This window comes from Tympanuchus pallidicinctus, unplaced genomic scaffold (genome assembly GCF_026119805.1).
Source record: "Tympanuchus pallidicinctus isolate F22 unplaced genomic scaffold, pur_lepc_1.0 scaffold10, whole genome shotgun sequence".
NCBI lineage: Eukaryota > Metazoa > Chordata > Aves > Galliformes > Phasianidae > Tympanuchus > Tympanuchus pallidicinctus.
In genome coordinates this window covers 18,419,494-18,443,924 of record NW_026294619.1, presented here as the reverse complement: position 1 = coordinate 18,443,924, position 24,431 = coordinate 18,419,494, and the positions used below count along the sequence as shown (strand labels likewise).

Here is a 24,431-nt window from a genome sequence, read left to right as displayed (position 1 = left end):
ACATGCTCAGTCATGGAACAGCGAGCCTTACCATGAGCCATGCCTGCTCGGGAACCAGTATTCACTAGCTGTAAGACTTCTAGGTTCAGCATTCTCATTGGTTATGAAATTGCCTCTTACCTTTCTATTAGAGTAACACATGAATGAAACAATGATAACCACTGAGCTCCACTATGCCATTGGAGTAACAACAGGATAACCTTGAAGGTGAAATGACCACCTTACACTTCATTTTATAGCATATGAAGCAGGTAAACTGCCAGGGCTGACTCACTGAATCACTAGGGAGATTGCTGCTACCGAAAAGCAGATTCACTGATACTTTCCTCAATGGTGCTACATGACTTCCTGGAGCTGGGATGTCACTAATTGTGAGAGTTACTAAGCTATACGTGAGAGATGTGCATAATACACCATTGTATAGAAGCCTTAGTAAAAATGCAAATCCTTTTATTTTATTATTATTATTTTTTAATGGAGAATTTTGCAAGCATAAGCAGGATTTGGAATCTGTTGCTGTGTATGTATCTGATTCACAATCTTCCAATCTTTTCTGATGCTTTCTGCGTATTTTTTCTTGTATGTCATTCCTGGTAGTGATAGTATTTTTCTTTGTCAAGTTTTAATTTCATATAAAATGATAAAAAATTGAAAGAAGAACTCAACTGCTTAAGAATGCTAGGCAAAACCACATCAAAACCAGTGCTGTGTCATTTTTCAATAACAGGTATATTTCTCACTATAATTGATCTCATAATTTATCCTCTTGGGAGCTAGATAATACAACTACACCCTTTGAGATGATAATTATTGTTGAAGTAATGTTGGACAGATATTTATCAGTGAAAATTTACGTTAAGCATTTGATATTATTGGCCTTTCCTGGAAGGAATGTAGATTTTAACGTATTATCCACAGTCTATTTTTCTGTCAACAATAATAAATTTGGACAATAATAAAATTTTGGACAAATTTCTGCAGAAGTTATATTCAGTAACAGTACTTCCCTTAAGAAACCCTAAATATCTGAATATGGTAACTTAATATCTGTGCAGTTGAATATCGATAGCGCAATTCCTGAATGTTTATTTGAAATTGCATTTGTTTCCTCTTGGGATAGATGAAAAAGGTCAAGAGGCATAAAGTCAAAGAGGGAATAACAATTAAGGAAGATAATCCTGTATGTCATCAAATAACCTTTCCTATTCTTATGTGACTTCTTTAAATGAACATGGTCAGATGTAGACATAAATATGCCCACGTTTTTCAGTACATCTAGCAATAATTTATAATAAGGTTTGTAACAACAGAGATATCTTTATTGTCTGTGAACTCGATCATTACTAAATATTGCATTGTCTGCCATTGAAAAACTCTGTAATCATTTTTGTTTATACTAAACTCTACTTCAGATATATTATAGATTACAGGGAGGAAGAATGAGGCAAAGGATGAATGTTTACAGCCTGTATGCTTATGCAGTAGGGAAGCTTCAGGATTCTGGAGCATCTCTTGACAAACATCTACACCAATACTTCTCTCAAAATCTTAGGAACATGATATTCTGAAGAGAACAATTCTGTGTAGATAATATCAATGCCACACAGCTATACATTTGTCAATTTTGACTTTTTTTTTTTTTGTCTTTGAAAGAAAATGTCTCCATTATTTCTCCTTTAATGTTCATAATATAATTATCTCCATGAATTTCATTTTTTGATATTTTGCAGAGTACGAGTGTAAATAGAAGATTAGGCTCTAAAATGAAAAAGGATTGTGAAGATAACTCCTAAGATATTTTTATGTTATTAATTTTACATTTATATTTGTGTTATATAGAGAAATTGAATATTTATGAGACATTTAAGAAATCTTGTATAGTCAGATGTTTCACATTAAAGGTGTTGCCAGCTGATGTAATGTAAGCACTTTGTCCCAATTCACGTTATCCTGCCATCATTTTGTATTTGATGGTCCTTTAAAAAATCACTTGAATAAAAACTAAAATCAACTAATGAACAGTGTGCTTTGGAATGCCAAAGTTACTTTTCAGCAGGTATCTGCGTTAGATAATGCAGTTTTGTACTACATGAAGTCTCCAAAAGGAATTATGAAATGGTGGAGTTATTTTCATACTTTGTTGCTTAAAAGCAGACATATTTTTGGTGGTTGGCTTTTTTTTTTTTTTTTTTTTTTTTTTTTTTTTTTTTTTTCTAGAATGCAACTTTGCATGTTTATTTTTCTGGGCTCTGTGTGAATAAAAAATGTGAAGAAACAGGGGGAAGAGAGATGTATGTGAAAACTCATAATTCAGAAAAATAGAAATGGCATTTGAGTAAAAGTTACACTTCACTTATGTAAAAATTACAGAAGTGTGTCCATGATTCTCAGATGTTACATATCACCAAATATTTGATTTTTGAATTTTCTGCTATAGTAAGCATGAGCATTGAACTCTTAAATGACATGGAATAACATCTCACAATATCACCATTAAATTAAATCAGAAATTTTTATGCTCTTATTCTCATGCAACTGAAATGTGAGGAGAAAATATTAGCCTGATTTTTGTGCAAGTAAGCAAAACCAAGATGAAATACTAAGAATCAAGTTTTTGCAAGCTGAATAGCCTGAATAAGACAGATAATACTATGTGTTGAGTTACCTCTGCAAAATATATAGCAAAGCCGAAGTACATTATCATTTGGTCAGACAGCACTGCTCAACCTCAAACATGAATCTTAAAGTAATATTAACCATAGTTAAGTAACGTACACTGTCATCTATATGAACATTCTGCTTATGAGTAAATGTCTAGCTAAATACAGTAATTATATCTTTCTCAACTTAGAGTTATAATGTCTTTATTACCTTTACCTTTCTATAAGAATTGATATAAATGTTGCTTTGTTAGGTGATGACAACAACCATTTTGCATGCCTCTCCTAGTTTCTATACCATTAAATGCCTCTCAAGGTCAACAAGAATTATGAGGAAATGTCCTTTCAAATGATACAATAAAAACAACTGTAAAATTCCTATTATAGCATGTTTTGCTATATCAACTATTCTAGATTGTATCATTTTACCAAAACTAGTAAGTCATTGCTGTCATTGAATACATTATCTTTTTAGGTGGAACTGTTTGACAGTGGACAGAAAACAGCAGTAGTCACAGAAATTAAATTGGGTGGTAACAGGAATGTGTGCCAAAGTGGCCTGAATGAGTAAAAGACATGCTCTGGCAGTCCTGGGGATTATCTCTTCACTGCCGTGTGACCTCCCACACATACCATGGAGCTGTACAGTAACACAGCTGTCTAGATCATAATTCACATAGATATGTATACTTCTTTTGAGATTTCATAGATCACAGTAAACAGCTAAAGAAGAGGTGCTTATCACACTTGTAATGAGCAAAGATTTATAGCCCCACATAAAAGAAAAATGTTGGTTTGTGATATTCCAAGAACGGAAGAGCAGAGGGCACTGAGGAAGCCTGGTATGACATACTGTATACAATCTGAGCATGATGGATGCATACATAGTATACTCACTTAATTGCTATACCATGGATATGTGATGGAATGTTACACTTTTAAAATGGAAATCATAGTGAGAAAGTAAATGTGATAATGGAAAGCTCTTTGTTAGAACTTTGAAGTTTATTTTGATTTGTTCCAGAGGGATAAAAGTCTTAATTACTCTGTGCTTAAGTTGATTTCTCCACCTTTAGTCTTTCCTTTTAAATGAGTTAAAATACCAGCTTTTGCTAGACTCAAAATAACTTAATTCCCAAGTAACAGTTCACACAAATGAAAGCCTTACTTAAGTGAAGTTGATCAGATTTTTTCCCAAAAATTTCATTAGAGCTACGTTTTCAGCTAGTCTTTTGGTATCTTAAACCTAATGCAAGGCATTATGGATATGTGTGTATTGCAGAAGACAAGAAATCTCTGGTCTCAGTGCTGAGCATACTGCCTGCTTTACTGTCTAAGTCCAGGCCACCGTTAAAAGGTTTTCCCCCCAAAAATATTTAATTTGGAAAGAAAGACCTGAGTGACCCAGACAGAACTAGTTAGTAACGTAACCAGTATGGACGATCAGGCACTTAGACCTCTGCTTCACCCACCACCCCTCTTTTATTTTGCAGAATTTTACCAGCTGTGCTCTGTTTTGCATTTATGCTAACTTGTACAGTCAGTTTAGCGTTACAGTATTTCTGCATAATCCTTCTTTTGAATACATAATGACTCAATTTTCTATAGAAGTTAGGTGCCTGTTTAGGTGACATACATCAGGAGATGTTATAAAGAATAACCTTGAAATAACCTTGCACTGAAGCTAAGTGTAATGCTATAGGCTTGCTAAAAGCTTTTCCTTAAAGAAAAATTAAATACTTTTTTTAGGTATTTGGAAACTGTAGGCAGACCTGAAGGTGAGTGTAAAAGACGAGGTCAATTTCAGGTTTCTTTCACTTTGTGATAGTTGCTGTATGGTTTTAGTTTAGTTTTAATGTATTATTTAATATTGGCCAGACAGTGGAGTTCCTTTTGATTCTTTCATGATTTTAAATCCTGAGTTAATGTTAAAGCTTGAATACATTTACTCAGCTTTGCAGTCTGATTCTCCACAACCCCTGAGCAAAGCCTAAGCACATTCTATCTGTGACAGAGCTCCTTGCTGCCTCTCAGATAGATCTTCACCATTTGGAGTTAAGCATAAAATATAAAGTCCTCCAAGCAGTGCTCTGATGGTACTTTGGTCTTTTCACTTGCTATTCCAGGATGTATTGCTAACCACATACTTAGAGTTATATTTTCTTCAAAAGTAAAGCAACTTAAATCTTTGACAACATAGGCCACTTTAGAAAATATAATTGTAAGATACACATGTCCTATACTTCTGTAGATATGCTTATTTTTTCCTTCTTTCCAAGTGAGTTAAGGCTTACTGATGCTTACATCTAGTGAGATGTGAGCTGTATGTAGGTTCTTGTTTGTGAAAGGAGGGGAATGAATTTGTGAACTTGGAAGGAGTTGAGAAGACATTGCATCAGTGAGGTGGCCTGTTATCCAGGTAAGCCACCTGTGCAGAGGAAGTCCTTTGAACTGACTCCTTTTCATAATAAATTAAAAAAAATAATTATCATTCAGTCCATTAGCCTTTGGCATTCCTTTTTGCTAACAGCTATTGTTTTTAAACAGTTCCTTTTTTTGTGTGTGTCTTATTTGATATAAACTTCTCCCCCTCAAACCACTCTATTCTGTTTTTGCTTTAGAAAAACAATAGATCTCTTTTCTTTGACATAACTAATCAAATTCTGAGGGGAAAAAATGGAGACAGCTAACACGTATTCATTACTATGAGTGTTGTGCAGTCTGCATTTTTTTTCCTCGCAAGATTGATTAATTAAATATTTATGAAAGAGAAACACCTGGCACACTTCCATAAACAAATAGGTCTCCTGTGGGTTTGCAACAGCTGAGGAGAGTTTGGAGGGACCATAGGGATCTTAGACTAAAGACTTCCTCACAGCTTGAGTTCTTACACATTACAGTCTCATAAATATGCACCAACACACAAATAATTTCTATTTTGAAGGTACAAAATGAAATAACAACAGATGAAATCCAAAATACAGCCATAGAGAAAGGTAAAGATTAAGCAGGATAGAAGTGCTGTATGCGAGGAAAATTATTTCTTTTTATTTCTGTATGAAAGCTCTACTGTTAAGGAGCCTCAAGAAACTGAGGCCCTTTTTTAAGACATTAGTCTGGGACTGCAATTTAAATACTGGAAGCCTCAGATTGAAGAGATCTGTTGAAATTTAAGGGCAAGGGTTAAGAAATTATGCAAGACACCTAAAAGTGGGAAATTCATTCTGTTCACTATTTCAGCTGCTCTTCCAGATGGATCTGCTTTTTAGATACTTGTCTGGCTCTTCATCTTCAGTGGAATGTTTTCACTGGTATGTCACTTCTTTTAAAATAATAGTGCCACTGTCTTCAACTACAATTTAGCTGGCATGATTGCTTTTATCGACCACTGCTTTGCTATGGCGAGTAAGATTGTTTCAATTCTTGGGAGTGGAAATAATGTAGCTGTTAGTGTCAAATTCTTGTGTAATATCTTTTACATGTTCTTACGTGCCATGTGCTGTCTGTATGTTCTATTATAATTCATCATACTGCAGCTATGATTTTTTCTTAGGCAATCTTAGAAACCTGCTATATGTGCTGAATCTTAGAACTTAAAGGTTCAGACTGTGTGGGGAAATGATAAAGATTTATTAAATGCATTGTCTTTCTCAGGCCAAAATCTAGAATGAATTGTTCTGGTAAGAGTTTGTGATGTTGGTCAAATACTAATTTATTTCTCAAGTTTAGGCACAGCAAAATATTTATGTTATCAAGCTCTTAGATGCAGGTTTTCTTAAAACATTCTTGAATTTCATTTTATTCTTTGTCAAAGCTGGGTGAATGTTAGGGAAAATCTTTTATTGTTTGTTATTAAGTTGAGGTAGGAGGGGCGTTGGTCGACTGTTTTCTTGTCATACATTGTTTGAATGAGCACTTCTGAGCTGTGAATTGCCTTCAGTAATAAAGTTGAGAGCATCATAAATATGTCAGTCTGTATGGAAAAAGCTGAAGTGAAGATTCTTTGAAGTTCTGCAAATCAGTCAGTACGACTGGTTTATTTTGATAGTAGAGTTTGGTACTGCTTATGGAAACATGGTATGGAGATAAATCAATGTTGTATTTAATATTAAGAGTAGGTACTTTGTCTTCTAGGTAGCTTCAGTAAAGTGATGTGATAGCTAATCTTACGAAATTTGGTGAAAAGGCTATTGAAATCAATAGGAGCTTTTTCATGGTCTGCAGTGTACAAGACCTGAAATTTTTATGTTTCTACATATACTTTGCAAAACATATTTTACTGGATGTGATTTAGGGGAAAGTTTACAAAATGCTGAATCACTTTTACTTGCCAGCTCTTTTTGCCGTGTTAACCAGTTGTCTTGGTTTTTTTTTTCTTTAATTATTTTCACATGATTTTTCCCCATAAGTAATTAACATTAATATACAGTATATGTTGATATAGTTTGAATTGTTGACAGAAATACTTATTTCATCTAGAGCTGTCTTCTTTGTACCTGCAGTTTCTTTTGGCTTTCCCTAGGTGTCTGAAAGAACAGAATAATACACTCCAGCTTCAACTTGTATCTTTAATGAAGGTATTGAGTATAGATTACCTAAAAAGCTAAAATCAGTCTTTGAAATTAATGTTAATACTGCACATAAAAGGATTGGAGAATTCAGTCTCTTCCCATCAGAAATAGATTGTAATTGTATATGATGAAGATCTTAAATGTCCTGACTGAAAAGAATATTAATACTGAGTGGTAGCAAATAGATCTTGATTTCATAAAATATCTTTATTTCCTGCTAACAGAAAATGATCACAGGATTGTTTAAAAAGGATGAGCCATTGAAATCACCTTGTTAGATATAAATACTTAATAGCATCCATTATAATGAGATAAAAAGTGATGGCTGTAAGGTCAAGTGTGAGAAGGAGAGAGTTCAAAGACAGTGTGGACCCTTCAACATAATATAACCTCGCTTTAAAAGGGAGTGGAAATGCATTGCTTGATGAGAAGAAAAGCCTCCGTGTAAGCTTGATAAATATTCAGGGTTTGTGTGTAATGAGAAATGGAATCTGATGAATGAAATGTCATGGTAAAATCATTTTAATCAATAATGGAATGTGACATTATCCAGACCATAGTAATATGTCTTCTCCTTTTTATTCTTTCCCTGTAGTAAGCTTTATTTCCATTTTCTTTCTTTCTTTTTTTTAATAGCTTTTCTTTTTTGTTAACTTAAGATTGGTTATGCTAATGTAATGTTGTTATACTTCTTGTAACCTTTCTTACACAGCTAAAATGTTGAATATGTAATGCAACAGTTCTTGACATAATCTTAGGTAAATATGTAGTATATGAAGATGCTGAATTTTTATATATTCAAAATATAATTGGCCATCTTCTCCCCAAAATGTGGTGCTTTTTAATGTAGAATTGTGACTAGATTACAGTAAATATCAGATGTATAGGGAGTGCTTGTTCAGATATGTAAGTTTGTAATAATGACCTCAGTGTAAATAACTGTGAATAAATTATGTAGTAATACATGCTAGTTGTCATTTAGTTTGTTGTAATGTTTACTTTAGCATAATAAAATTAGATTTATTTTTAGTTATTGAGATTCTGTTATGGCAGTAAAAATGATGATTTTATAATGTCTTCTGATGATAATGCTTTATCATCCTTAAGGATTCTTTTATGTGAAAAGACTAAAGTTAATTTTGAAAATTGGGCAGATAGTCTATTAGTTCATCTTCATTGTTTTATGGAGACAGTAATGGAGTGACATCACAGCAGTGCAAGTTTCTTTTTGGCTTTTCTTGATTCCTTCTATGGATCCTCTCTGCAGGCCTCTGTGGATACCCTGGTCAAGGTTCTGGAGTATTCAGAACACTAATCTGCATTCCTTTTCAATCATTTGTAGTCTTGGTGATTATCAGAAGCAGCTGACTAGAGAGCACTGTGGGATGAATGAGCCTTGCATATTTTCTTATTAGTGAAAACTTATTTGAGACTTTGAAATCTATCAAGGGCTTTAAAACTGTTTCTGTGAGTCACAGCTGAAACCAAGCAGGGAGAAGTTCAACACTTAATAAAAGGTTACTGACATTCACTCAGTATGTATATAAGAAGATTCAGTAAAAAGCAATCTTGGTTCATAGTATTTTACCAAATCAAAACAGGTGGTTAAGAAGATCTTTCATTTGTCCATCTTTTTGTTTTGGTATGGTTTTTTTGTATGTTTGTTTTTGGTGTTTTTTTTTTTTTTTTTTTGGTTGTTAGTAGCTTATTATTTGGCAATGCTTGAATTGATCTTTTAACTTTACTATAGCAACAACATGGGCTGAATATAGCCCATATATTAAAACCAAGTGTTTATATTTGTTTGGATCAATTTGGCTTAATGTCATTCATATCATTAACATTTTGCAGAAATAATATTGATGAAAATTATTGATCCCTGTTGCAAAAACCATTGTATCTGCTATGCTGAAGGCTTAGAATTGTTTGGTCATACATTAGCCACAACGATTGCTTGATATAGTCTGTAGTCTCAAGGCAGCCAAACCCTAGTAATTGTTAATTGAGGTATTAGGGATAGGAGAAGCAGAACCAGAAGTAGACTTTAAAAGACTAGTCTTTGGTAAAAGAACAGTCAACCTCCTTAGGCAACTCTGGGCCTCTTTTCTAAGGCATTTTTTTCTGTGGAAGACTACAAAAAGATAATGGTGGCTTGTCCCTGTGTTAATGGGTATATTGTTAGCTAAGGATTTTACCTTTGTATGAGCCCTTCTTCCATGAGTTTTTGGAACAGCAGCACAAAAGGCACGTTTTTTCTTCCTTGTTTCTCTCCTTTCCTGCTTAAATTAATATTCTCCCCTGCAAAGATGGGATATAGGAGCAGCAATGATATCTCATAATGAGAGAGGGAGGTAGAGAGAGGTGAAAAATATTGCACCTTCTTGCCCTGTCTGGCAGAGTCTGACCTGAGGCATGCTGGAGAAAAGGAAAGCCTTTCTTCTGGCTGCCTCCCCACATGCCATTTGGACTTCTGAAGGAAGGGTGTCCTGGAGCTGGCCTCTTTCACAACGACAACCTCACTGTGGTTCCTTTTATTTGGTGAAGATTGGATCTTCCTATTCCTATCTGACAAAATAGTTCTTTTGGTGTCCTTACTTCTTGTGCGCTGGCACTTGCAGAGCTGCACTTGCGAGTGTACCTATTTTTTTTTTATGTATCCCAAGAACATAATTTTATGTAAGCATGAGAAAAGGGAAATCCTATATTTAGAAATGCACAGTGCCCCAATTGGATACAGTAATATTTTTAGGTGGCTAATGAGAGATTGCAATGTCCATGCCATGCTAAAATAGAGTATTTTTCATGCCTCAAGGGACCTACACAGCCCACTAAAAATTTACTTTCTATTTTCTAACTTTGGACAAATATCTTCAGGACACCTGAATGCCTTCAGGAAACATATTCTCTCAATAGAAGATGTCATGAAATTGTTAAAAACTGCATATTAAGAGCCATGTTTCTTGAAGATTGCTATCACAAAATAGGTAGAGCAAAAATACATTAATATAGGCATTCTTGTGCTATTTTGAAACTGGGATGTTTAAAAATCAGCGAGCTTTGCTGAAGATTTCTGAACTCAGAAACTCAGCTACAGATGATCCTTTTGTCAAATAAAGTACATGTTGTCATTATATAGTAATGCCTATTGTTCATTGCTGACATAGGGTATATATAGGTTCCCTGGTGTAGGGAACCTGCTTTGGCAGGGGGTTGGACTCGATGATCTCTGGAGGTCCCTTTCAACCCCTACAATTCTGTGATTGTGTATTAATTTTTTTTATCTTAGTTAGGTCAGGAAGAAATGAAATGAAGTGTCACTGTGAGAAACAGATATGATCTCGCCAAGTTTCTTTCCCTTATATAAAAGGTCATGTGTGATCTAGTAGAACAATTTTTTTTTTTTTTAACTTTAAAATGTAATTTGTTAATTTTTTTTCTCATTTTATGCATGGATTTCCTGTTTCTGATATGGCACTGCCAATATAGGTCGAGGCTTAAGTTTATAGGCAGTCTACAGAAAACCTAGCCAGTGTTTGAGAAGGCCGGTTGTACAAATAAGTGCAGCTCTTAAACACTTGTTTGCATATGTATTAATGATTGTTTTATTTTCCCTTAATTTGAGAGTTAAATATGTGTGTATATAAGGATGGATGACCAGAGACAGGAAAAAAATTAGTTTGTCTCCTTCTTTATCACAAATAGTATACTTTTCCTATGTATTTTAATGCCAGTGTGTTAGACTTGTGTTCTGGTTGTGTCTTGTTTAGGGATTCTGTTTGTGATTGATAAATAAGTTATTTGCCGCCTAAGCTTACAGAATCACTTAATTGTAAATATTGCTTGTTTTATTCAAGGTACAGCAACTATTCAGTTTCCTATTGTAACCAAGAATCTTTTTAGCACTATCAAAAATGTTTTAACAGGAAGGATGTACTGTAATTGTATTGTATTTTGAAGTAAGCTCAATGTGAGTTGGGATGGTATTAATACTTCTAATTGAAGTTAATAGCAGGTGTTTTGTTTTGTTTTTGTATAAAATAACAAAACTACATTTACCAAGCGTTGTGAATTGAATTCTAATGGATGTTTAACTGCTGGCATGCTAGTTTCAATAAGTGTGAAATAATGCTTTAGAAAGGACATAATAGTTGGTTCGTACAGGAGCTGAAAACTCCATTCAAATTCATTACACAACTTATCTGCTATCAAAAGCCTATGACTTCTTATGGGTTCTTACAGTGTACAATAATTGCTAACCAGATCTATTAGAAACATTTCTGAGGTGAGTAATAACTCTAACCCTTAATCCCTGTATGAATTCAATTAATCTTAAAATACTGTCTGCATGTATGTACTTTTTGATGAAGTTATCAGAAATGGCATTTAGATTTTGAAGCTGAATATGAGCTGGAGCATGACTTCATGAATTTTTTAGTACACCATGGACAAAGCCTTTATCTGAATTTCATACACATATTTGAGTGTGTGGGAATATATTATACATAACATTTTGCTTTTAAGAGTAGTTATTGTAAAGAAAATCAGAATTGATGTCAAGGAAGCTAATGGGTTACAGAGCTCAATAATATTCTGATAGGTGCTCCCAGTAGCAGACATCCATTCAAGGAAGATGCTCTGTATTACTCCTGGAAGAGCCTCTCATTTTTCCTGTTTGACTGCAGTTATTTCTTACAAATCTCTCTCTGTACTTGATACACCCTTTAAAGAACAGCACAGAGGCAGATGTGCTTCATTTGATTTTTCATTTCTTGAAGTAGACGTTGAGGTAGAGAATTAGTTAACTTGAGCAGTGGAAAAGATCACAGTTCTGAGGATACATAAAAGTTGTGTGATTATCTGGAAAAAAAAAAAAAATTTTTTTTGGTCAGTTTGGCTTCTATGTTAAGGTAGATGTTTTATCTTATTTCCTTGACACACAAAAATTATATAGGGAGTGATGTGACAACACCATCTGATTTGTGCTATTGGAAGAAAAACAACTGGCTTCACAAATCTGTGACAGAGCAGCCCCTTGCTTAACAGTGACCAGCAGTTAATCACATCATCTCTGTGACAATGTAATAATGGGAGCCCACTTTAGTTTCTCTCATTTTCTTATATGTTCCTGTTGAGATTAAAATATCGGAGATGGGCCAACAAGTGTCAATGTCTGCTGTACTAAAAGCAGTGCTAAAGCATTTTGGATATCTGGTAACACATTATTGCTGTTTATTATCTGCTCTTGGCTGGATGAGTGATTTGTTCTTGGCTTCGGAATAAATAATGTGGAGGAACCAAAGAGGCCATCTCACAGTTCTTGTATCTAACTTGAAACTGTGATGAACACAGATATTGCTATTTGTTGTTCTTTTTTAAGTTAAAAAATAAAAAATAAAAATAGGGCAGTAGTGATATTTAGTTCCAGTTCTTTGTTGGAAGTGGAATGATTTGTTTTGGGGATAAAGATTTTTATCATGACTTCTGGGGAAAAACTAAAACAGGATAATCAGAAAGGGTCAGTGCGTTGAGAGGAAGTAGTGTGGAAGAGAGAATTTAGTTTAGGTATTTTTTAGGCTGAGTATTATCATATATTTCAAAATTCAAAATAACATCTTCTTTCAAAATCTTCTATTATTATAAAAAGGAGCACTACGAGAGAAATTTAATATTTGACTACAGTAAGTTGGTTCCTGGCACAGTTCTGTATGATTTTTCTTTTACCTCTTGCACTAAGAATGTTACAAGATGTTTTCTAATTTATATTATTATTGTATTGTATTGCTTAATGTATCTCATATAACTGATTTTAACTTTCAGGCAAGACATAGTATTTTGTTCTTCAACCAACAAATTGATGAAATGAAATACAGGTGCACTAATGGTTGCCTTTGAGGCTGTTTTTTGACTAAGTGGTGGAAGTAGCAGACAAAACAGGCTGATTAAAGAATCTGCATCTGATTTTATACAATATATAGACTAACCAAGTCTAACCTGTCCTTAGATATTTGTTTACAGATGAATAAGTAAATTTTAATATATACTGGCCTGTGGAGACAACATCTTTTCTTTTCCTACTAAAAGTACCTCTTCCTAAACCATGTCTCTTAGTACCACCTCAACTTCACTTTCTAAATGAGATGACCACGTTCTAAAGTAATTTGGTGCTAGAGATTTGAATAGAGTAAGAAGTTGACATAGTGTATGCGGGAAGAAAATTAAATATTCAAAAATAATAAAACATCATCGTCTTCTGTTTTGGTTGTGCTTGAATCAAAATGAGCAGGAAATAATATATACAAGGATGTTTTCCTGAGCCCTCCTGTTCCCACCTACGAAAGTGATACTGGTGTTTTACTGCAAATTCTTGTTGCCTTACCTGTGTTATTTGTTGTAACTGAATAGCTATGACACCTATAAACATAGATTGTCGGTTCTTTGGAAATATATGATTCTTTGCCAGTGTTGTTTTTAGACCTGATTTCTGTTAAGGGGAAAACTCAAAAACTGGCTCATTTTGCTTTAATCTCAGGAAACCCTATTGAAGTAGAAGTAAGTTCGGTATTTTCAAAGAGCACATCTACACAAAATCAGGCTCTTGAGGGATTTGTCTTTTATTTTCATTAAGATAGCAAGTAGATATGCATGGTAAATTATTCTCACTGTTTCTCCTGACTGGTGGAACCTTTAAGTTCAGAATAATTCTTACCACAAGTATTTTACAGATTGCTGTGGTTAATTTCATATTTCAACAAAAGAAAGTAGTCTGCAGCATTTCCATGGAGGAGCATTTCAGCTCCTCATTTTTGGCTTTTTCTTTTTCTTTTTTCTTTTTTTTTCTTTTCTCCCTGCCCATTGGAGACTGGTCTCCAACCTCCTGCAAGAAATTTGGAGATCTAATCTTAATCTTTGTGATCTGTTTCCTTTCAGTTCTACAGATTTATTTGCTATGTGAACAACTGACTAAAACAAAACTCCCAAGACTTTGAGTGCATTTTTGTTTTGAATTGCTTGGTCTGTTGGGTTCCTTTGGATCTCTGTCATGGAAAAGATTGGAAACCTTATTAAGCGAAGGTTTTGGTTTTTGCTTTATCCCTAACGCGTCATACTGTGTTTGTAGAGTTCTTATCCTGAAATGATAACAATAGCAAGAATTACATTCTGAGGAAATAGGTTGTACAATCTGTCTGTTGGTTGGTTTCCTCACTTACAATACAACTTTCAACATGGTAATGAAAATTCTTATTTCTGTTTTGCAAAACTTTTGAATGGATCATTTTATACTACACACACACGCACACACACACACACACACACAAAAAAAAAAAAAAAAAAAAAGGAAAGAAAATCTGTTTATCACTATCAGAAATACTTTATTATCACTACTCATCAGTGATAACAGAGGGACTGACTAAAGCTTTAGGGGTTTAATCTGGAATCAATGAATCAATGCTCTTTGTAGACAATAGCATAAGCATAGATAACAGTAAAAGATAATCTGTTAGTGTGTTTTAGTGCCTCAGAAATTCATTATCAGTTTCTAGTACAGAGATAATGGGGAAATATCCTGCCTAGAAATTAGGACAAAATTTATCTGGTTCTCCATTGCAACTGCTCAATGACACCAATGGCATCAAAGAACAGAATTGTTGCAAGAATTGTTAGCATTTCAATTTTCTCTGAAGGTTAAAAATTAAACAATATTTGAGTTGAGACAAGGTCACATTTCTAATTAAAATAGAGAACCACTTTTAATAACTTTCATCTGTAAAGTTGTCTTGGCTCAAAAGATAACATTACAAAAGTTGCACGCTCAAGTAATAACTTTATCAGGAGACGGGAGGAGATCCTGCTTGGAAGGAAGTGCTTGGAGGAACTAATTCAATGCCAATGCATCTGTTAAAATGCTGTGAAGTTTAGGACAACTCTCATCAGACAGTAAACAAAATCATTTCAGGAAGTGGTTGGGTTTTTATTTATTTGTTCATTCAGTTAGTTTCTTGATTTAGGAAAGGACTTCCTTGAAAATAGCAGTCTGGCTCTTTATCTCTTGTGTAAATACTACCAAGTAAGAAAAAAAAGGAGTGTGGTTTGCAAACAGTAGTTATTTCAGTAGAGGACAAAATGCAGGCATCTGTGTGTTATGTTGGAAACCGATCTGCTTTATTCATGTGCTCTTAGAGACATCTGTGAAGGGTAGTCAACAACTTAACTGTGGACAAGGAGGACTGAGTTATACACTGCATTTCAGCACTGAACTGTGCAGATTCATACCAGATCTGGCTGTCTTTGCAGGCTGCTGCAGGTTGGTGAGCTCTTTAAATGACTTACTGCTCTGTTCACTTCCATACGTATATTCATGAACTTGAATGTATGTGCAATCATATGTTTTGGAAACTTTGGTGGGTAATGTAGAAGTGCTTTTACCTGTTTTTACAGATGAAGAATTAGCCTTTATCTACCTTTGCAGTGAGGTGGTCAGATGTCTGCTTTGCCTTCGCTGCGGGGTTTCATAGATGTTAGTGCAGGTTCATCTCAAATACACATGAGTTTAGACCCTGTCCAAAGATAATCCAAATAATTTATATCACAGCTGGGAGCAGATCCAAGGTCTCTTAACTTTTATTCTGTTTTATTAATGTCTTGCAGATATCTGTCATGTCAAACTTTCCAGGAAGCCCAAGAGTTGGATTTAGTTTTTAATAGCAGCTATTACTCTGATTTTCTTAGAATTAGCTTTAATCATTTTAGAAAAGCTGTATAGCAATCTGAAATATCATCCTAATGCAATATTTTGATATAGCTTTTTCATGGCTTATATGTTAACTCTTAGTTGCAGGCTCAAGCAATAACAGTCCTGGAGAAACGAGAAGTGTGAGAGAACCATAAAAATGCTTATGATCTTTCTCATACTGCTAATTTCGGCTTTGTTTCTTGAGTGTTTTTACTTCTTATCTACTGAGATTTCCAGACATAAATGATGAAAACTGTCAGCATGCTGGTTAGTACTATCTTTGAGACCCGAGAAAAAAGTATGCTTTCCTTAGTTTCCTATCAGAATTTAGCATCCTTCAAATCATGTATTAACGGTGGGTTATTAGTGTAATGTAAAAGGGCTAAAGGGTGAAAGTGTGACTCTTTATATTGCTGTCTTTCCATCTACCTGAATCTGAACACTGCAATTCTACTTTATTTCCAATTTGAAATTATTTTAAAAAAATGTAATCTTGAATGACCTTCTTATATAAGGTAGCGACCATAAAATGGACCACATGAAAGGAAATGGACCTGGGGGTATTGATTGATGCTCAGCTGAACATGAGCCAGCAGTGTGCCCAGGTGGCCAAGAAGGCCAATCCTGGCTTGCATCAGAAACAGTGCTGCCAGCAGAAACAGGGAAGTGATTGTCTCCCTGTACTCAGCACTGGTGAGGCCGCATTTCAAGCACTGTGTCCAGTTTTGGGCCCCTCATTGCAAGAAAGACATTGAGGCCCTGGAATGGGTTCAAAGAAGGGTGACAAAACTGGTGAGGGGTCTGGAGCACAGGGCTTGTGAGGAGTGGCTGAAGGAGCTGGGATTGTTCAGTCTGGAGAAGAGGAGGCCCAGGAAAGACCTTATTGCTCTCTATAACTACCTGAAGGGAGGCTGTACTGAGCTGGGGATTGGCCTCTTCTCTCGTGTAATCGGTGATAGGACTGGAGGGAATGGCTTCAAGCTGCACCAGGGGAGATTTAGGCTGGATGTTAGGAAATACTACTTCTCTGAAGGAGTGGCCAGGCACTAGAATGGGCTGCCCAGGGAGGTGTTAGTGTCACTGACCCTGGAGGTGTTCAAGAAATGTTTGGATGTTGTGTTGAGGGACATGGTTTAGTGAGAGCTATTGGTGATAGGTGGATGGTTGGACTGGATGATCTTGTAGGTTTTTCCAAACTTGGTGTTTCTTTCCCAGCTCTGTGTTGAGAATTTGTCATGAGAAAGTAGTGAGGCAGACAGATACAAATGCAAAAACAATTTATGTGTGTTGCTCTGTGCAAGAATGAATGCATTTAATGGGCATCTTAAATTTTATTCTGACATGTATTTGGTCACTGAATATGTAGTGAATTAAAACTATTATGTACAATCCTGATGTACATCACAGCTGCAAGAAATTCCATCAGTGATAGACTTGTTTCTCCATGTACGAAAAAGTGAAAGCGAAATGGATTGCAAAATGAATTCCCTTTTTATGAAAGCCGTGCATGTTGTCTATCTTAATATTAAGAACTCTAATTCTAGTAATCCTCAACATGTTTAGCTTCCAGCAAAGATGATGGGTAAAGCCAAATGGAAATCTAAGCAATTTTTTTTTTTTCTTTTTAAAAAGGTATTACCTGAAGATTTGTCACTTTCTCTCACAGTTTCAAGTCCAGTTGTTCAGTTAGAACTACTTCAAAAAGTACTCAAGTCCCAGTGTAAATCTGACTTCTTAAAATTGTGTGGTTTTTTTTTTCTTTCAAATAAAGCAGAATTTTAATATCTACAGCATCAGATTAAATGCATTTCTGGTATAAGCCATTTTGCAAGTTCTTTTTCCTTCTGCCTAAGCTGACCGAAATGACAATACCTTCACTTCTTCCAAAATCACATTGTTGTTCCTTTCGGCGGACCTTCTCAGCTATGCATGTTTCTGTCTTCTTATGTTCTTAAGGTAGACTAGATAGGATAAGAAGGTTTTGTTAATATTGGCTTAGAAAGGCTGAGGCATCTCAGAGTTCTTGAGTGAGCAGCTGACTGGGTAGTGTGGAGAGCAGTGATCTCCCTGAGCAGTGAGCAGGAATGATCTTACTCTTCACCTCCATGGAAGCAAGAAGAACCTTAAATCAAGATCAGGGTGTTCTGGGTTTTACTCTCTTGCTGATCTCTGTGATGCTTTATTTTTGTATATCCAAAACTTCCAAGATTGCCTAAATCTTCTTAATTCAGGTATAAAAAGGCTGTTTTGATGTGATAGCTTTTCAGTTACTTGATAGAAGTCATGATGCAGTTCAAACTAAATTTGGATGATACATTGCAGTTTTATACTTAGTCATCTAATTCATTTCTCCTGTCAAGACTGGACGGGCACCTCTTTTCTACTATGAAAACAGATTGATTTAACTTTTGGATCTCTTTACACCACAGGATTCTGCAGAAAATTAGTTCTCGCTTGTAATGTTTTCACTCCAGCTGTGTTCACCCTTGAAATTAGCCTACTGTATATAAGTGTCTTGCATTGAACTATATAGATTTCTTCTTTCAATTTAATGAAAAAAATCAGTCTTCTTGTTCTGGTTTATCAATAGACCATCATGCAGGCTTCACAGTTCTGCTCATTGATAGGAACACCTACTGATACATTTTATTAACCTCCTACTTTGAATTCTTATTAAATAATTAAAATAGCTATATTACAGAAGGTTATAAAAATGTGTATTTTAAACTGTTCTCTTGGTTCCTGCCAGTGCTGATTTCACTATTATTTTCAGTCATTATTTGATGAGTAGCAGTGTCCAAATCTGCTGTTACATACCACTTCTTAGGTTCTAAATGCTTTTGAAAACTAAATTGCTTTTAGTTTTGTTTATATTCTTTTAAAGACATAATTAATTCGGGAAAGTCTAGAAAGCCCCTAATCAGCATTATTGCTATGATTTTAGTTTTTACCTTGTTTTAACCACGTTTATTCTGCACTGTATATGCAAACAAAATGTCATTCATAACAGCGGATGGATCTGGGTTTAGATTCTGATAAATGGTATTGATTTATCTGAAATGTTTATCTATGTACGAGGGCTGCTTTGAAAATAATATCTTCAACTTTATTTTTTTGTTCCAAGACATCAGAGGCAGATGTTGGTGGTATGGCAGTAGAGGTTGAACCTTCCCACCAATATTCCATTACATTTTATTGCTGTGTGAGAGATGGCAGCAGAGGGGTAGTCTGGAAAAATGGCATCTGACATGGAAGTGTGGATGAAGCAAAGGTGCGTCAGTGAATTCCTTCATGCAGGGAAAAAAATTGCACCCACTGAAATTCACATCCAATTGCTGAATGCTGTTGGGCACCAAACAGTGGATGTGAGCACAGTGAGGTGGTGGCTGGCTTATATCAGCAGTGACAACAGCAACAGTGGGTCACCTCTTCGTGCAGATTTTTGGGTGTGGCATGCAGGTTCATTGCTGGCAAAAATTCATAGCTAATGGTGGTGATGATGTTGAAAAGTTGGAGTTTTGTGGCTGAGAATTTTCTCTATCATCTACTGTTATTGTGCTCTGTTACAGTTTCAGTATGTAAATAAATAGGACACATTAATTTTCAGTGACCTACGTAGTTCTTAAACTTGTATTGATGGTTAGTCTAAGAAAATATACCATTTTGCTGATCTGCTTTGTGGAAGACAAGAACTGAACTTGCTATTGGGGAAAATTTTCAGGTCTGAAGAAACTCGAATAGTCATTGCAAATGTTTTGGATCTGGGATTCAGTCTATTCTGGCTTATCCTATGAGTTATCCTAAGAGTTGAAAAACAGAAAGATTTATCTTTTTTTGGTTAACATGGTTAGGAATTAAGAAAAATACTGTGGGAAGTAACAAGAAGCAATTGCCATACAACAGGATAAGCCTGTATTCATATCAAGCTAAAAAGAGTAATATTCATTTATTACTTGATGTTTAATTATTAGATATATCAAGATATGTACTTGTTAGAAACACAGAGATGTATTATTTCATTAATTGTTTGTGGGTGTTTTTTTTTTGTTTGTTTTTTGTTTTTTGTTTTTTTTTTTTCTTCAAGGATCTAATTAGTTAGATTACATATGACACAAGTATGACCTTCTAAAAACTGATTTCTGAAAAATGTCTCAGACTTGCTATTTCTTTTAAAGCTGAAGGAAGCAAGCTTCAAAATATTGTTGCTAAAATGTCATAGAATAACTGGAATTTAACCAGTGTAAAGCACAAGAAGGTGTCTTGTGGAATTAGAGAGCCATGACATGAATGTTAAGAAAATGCTACATACTAATGTACAAAGAATTAGTCAATCTGTTTTGTAATCTTGAACTTTTCTTTGGAATAACCTCTTTCATCTTTCAGTAGGGTTTCAAAAGACTTGGATATATATATAAAAAAATCTTTAATCACTAAGCTTTTGTATGGAGTCTGAAGGCAATGAATTTAGATAAATGGATATCTCGGATAGAATTTTGTTAAAACATCCTTTATCTCCTCTGTCTGCCTAGGCTTGTTTTTCTTTTGAAGCTGGCTATCATAGTTTAATCTCATTTCCAGTTTGTTTTCAAAAGAAAAACAGTCTTTCAAAAATAATATGACATAAAGGCGCTTTTTTTTTGGGGGGGGGGGTGGGGGGGGTTGGGGGGAGAGGGGAAAATTTAAAAAAAGAAACTCTAAAAAAAGTTACTTATCCACATAATTTCATATACGCACAAATTTTTTGAAGATACAAAAAAAGACATATTTTATAATTCTGCCCAAAATAAAATACTGTGCTTAGGTTTAGTTTGCTAACTTCTCACCTAGAACACATTTTTATATTTAGCTTATATTGATGCAGGAACAGGGAATAAAAAAGATAATACACTTAACTGTAGCAGCACACCCAGACACCACTGTAATATTTTATTATGATAACCTATGAATTCATTGTTAACTTGGGACTGTATATAATAAAATGCAAGCATAAATGATGACTTTGTCTGACTCCCCTGCTTTATAGGGTGAAGATTATTACAGGAAAAAACAACAGACTGGACTGATTGTAGGAAAAGTATTCTTTCCAAGTGACCTGATGACCCATCAATTTAATTTATTTTGTTTAAATTATACATATTGAGATTCCAGCCATGAAATTGATTATAAAATGGCACTCCTCTGAGCCTGGAGGAGTCTTTCTGAAGCATGAATATGCCAAGGTTTTTGTGTATTTGGAATCATAAATACAAGTGGAGCTCACAGTTGTCCTCACTGCCAAGGAATTTCTGCATCTTATTCATACATCTCTGGTTATTTATTTATATTTTTTTTCTGGGGATTGCATCTTAGGAAGCATGGATCTCATATGATCCTTAAGGTGGAACAGGCCAAATCCAGTAAGCTTTATTGATTTAGTGCTTATTGGGGAGGCAATATAGCGTCTGGTGTCATAAGGTGCTGTGATAGAAGCATGCAGTCTTTCTAAGTAATGAGCTGTAACAAACTCAAGCTCTTTCTAAGTCTCCTTTCATCTTCTCCTGTGTTCTAAAGCAATACCCTAATACAAAGAGGATTAAGTAAACATATTAGATTGACTGGGTCCATAACCATTAGAGAACTGTGTATTCCCCAGCGATTAGCAAGTGGAAGAACAATAGATAATGGGTGTGAAGTATTTAGTGTTCTCCATCTTCTATATCCTTTTTTACCTGATCTATGTTTGATCATCTCTTAGGATCAAAAGGGTTCTTCTCTTGTGGGTACTGCTCTTGCGCACTTATTTACTGCTGTCATCTGATCTGAGAAGGATTAGAGAAATTCACAGATAAAATCATGATCACTGGAAAGAAGTGCTGGAAGAGGAATTTGTGTGTGAGATCCATTGATTAGTTTTATTTTTCTTCTCTATATACTCTTATTTCATGTGTTTTGGGGATGGAAATACTATAGCTTATCAAATGTATATTACTTCTGTGCCACTACCCATGTGAATTTTCTAAGTCTATTTGAGTGCATAGAAACCGGGACCTTTTTTCCTATTCATTGTTGAAATGTGTGACAATATATTGCTTCACATTTCAAGAAAATATAAGAAAGAATCTTAGATAAAAACAAAGTAAAAAATAGAATGAAGAAAATTGATAGACGTTAAGATGATCAAAATTGTCATTCTCATTTTGAAGGTGAAAGTGCAGATGATCTGGATGGACAAACAGAGTTTGATTTTAATGGTAGTATATATGTGCTGTGCAGTGTACGATAGCAGGAGGACTACTTATTTCCTAATCAGTCTTACAAGTCAATTTACTATCAATGTCAGGGGTCTGTCTAATGAGGATTGTATACTATGACATTTCTCCTTCATTTTAACCTCTCTGTGAGCTCCGTTTTTTCCCATTAAATTTGTATAGTGAATCAGAGCCTCTGTGATGGCTTTAAACAACAGTTGTTAAACCACTCTGTCTAACTTCTTGGCATACATTGAAGTCAGAAAAATGTATTTAACAAAATGACACTGTACAAATGCACAGACCATATGGCATCTTCTTGAAGTAGCTAGATCTATTTTAGTATGCAAATAGTAACTTAATATTGAAAGCAAGCATCTTTTCTGATGCAACTATACTTTAAGGTTGGGGGGAAATAAAATTGTTCCTTCTGCATAGTAGGCTTACTTTTGACCCCAAATAGGACTGCTAAATGGATGAAACTGTAGCTTTGTTCAGTTTGACCAATGCTGAGGAAAAGATTTATCTGCTTTTTCCTTTCCTTCCTCTCCTTTGAAAGAACTTCTTGTTTACTAGGAATTTATTTATAGACAGATTTTCTTCTTGGTTTGAACTGATATCAATTTTAAAAGTAAAAGATCAATTATATAAGGCGGAGGAAAAAGAAGTGAATTTTAAAACCTAATTTTCAGGACAATTTGTAAGTGTATTGAAACAGTCACAGTAGATATTTACATACGTATGTTTAATCAACTAATTCTTATGCAACTTTGAAAATTCCTAGATAGCCTAAGGTATCAGAGAAAGGGAAAACACAGTAGTTGGCTGGATAATACAGTTATTACCACAGTTGTTCTGTGTGAAACATATAAAAACTATTGTGTGGAATAAGTTAATACTTAATTATTTCTGCACCATGTGACTGCAATTATAGTGCATCTTTCTTTCCAGTAGCTAGCTTAAGGATAAAAGTAATGCTCAAAAGGGTACAGTTGTACTTTGTACAACTTCAGCTTGATGCTTAAATAGTTGCAAATATTTAGTCTAGCAAGTCATAGAGTGAATTAGCATTATTTTCTCATTAGCCTATTTTTTCTTTGATTTTACTCTTTTTGCAAACATTAACAATTACCTACATAAAAATCTGAGAATCTAATTAAAATGCACCAAGCTTTAAAAAGCATAATGTGAATGCTTAATTGTCTTTTGCAGAGATTCAGTTAGGGTTGAAGCTTTGAAAAACACAGAGTAAATGTAAATACCAGCATAATGTTGGTGACTGCCCTACTCGCTACATAAGATCGAATTCTAAGGCTTTTAGATAGCCAGGTGTTAGTGGAAAAGGAGCACCAATTTTCATATCTACTCATTGCAGAAATTTTTGTAATGAGCATTTGGTGGTAAAGAATGACTTATTGCTGTGGGCTTCTTTTTTTTTTTTTTTTTTGCTTTTTTTTTTTTTGTTTGTTTGCTCAGCCTTCTCCATCAACATTTTGAGAATCTTTTAGGGCCTTTTTTCAATGAGAAAACTTCACATATCACAACTTCCTATTATGCATGCAAGTCTGTGAGTCCTGACCATCTTATTCTAAGTTGCCTATTTACAGTCTAGATGAAAGACTGATTAGCTCTGATTAGCTAATGGATCTCTGATTAGAATGTCTAATTAAGAAAGTAAGTTATTTTATTCATGCAGTCAAATTAACTTCCTCCCACAAAACTGACATGAAACAGTTGTACATGCTGTGTAGGGACTTGATTCTGGAAGGTGAATGGTGTTTGCCAAGCAGTGAAAATTTGAAGTTCATTTCATTGATATTGCAAGTTATGCAAGCTTATACCATGTTAATAAAAAGTATTTGTGCAAATGTTTTCTTGAAAACACTTACTTTATAAAGCAAAGAATATCTTATTACTGCCATTTTAATCGTATTTATGTTGAGTTCAGATTTAAACCAAGCTGAAAAGATACGTAATTTGTTATTAACTGTCAAGGCAAGTTTAAAATCAGTATTTTTCTTGCAGAAACACAAATTTAGTGATATTTCTGAAGTAATTGTTTAGTTACTCACAAATAATGATTTTGACCGGTCTTCTTACCTGTGGTGATTGTATGGTGATGACTTGAATCACACAGATTTCCACAGGTTTTTAGAGGTTTTAATTTAATTGCCGTGGAAGTCATAGTGGACAAAATGGATTGATTATGCTCTCACAATTGAAACAAATTAATCTAGCACAA

The 24,431-nt window shown here is 34.6% G+C and overlaps 1 protein-coding gene across 1 annotated transcript in view; it reads left to right on the top strand.

The window, feature by feature from the left end:
• The window catches only part of ROBO2 (roundabout guidance receptor 2), an 872,799-nt gene that overhangs the window by 267,027 nt on the left and 581,341 nt on the right, over positions 1 to 24,431 (top strand). The gene's annotated exons all lie outside the window — the stretch shown is intronic.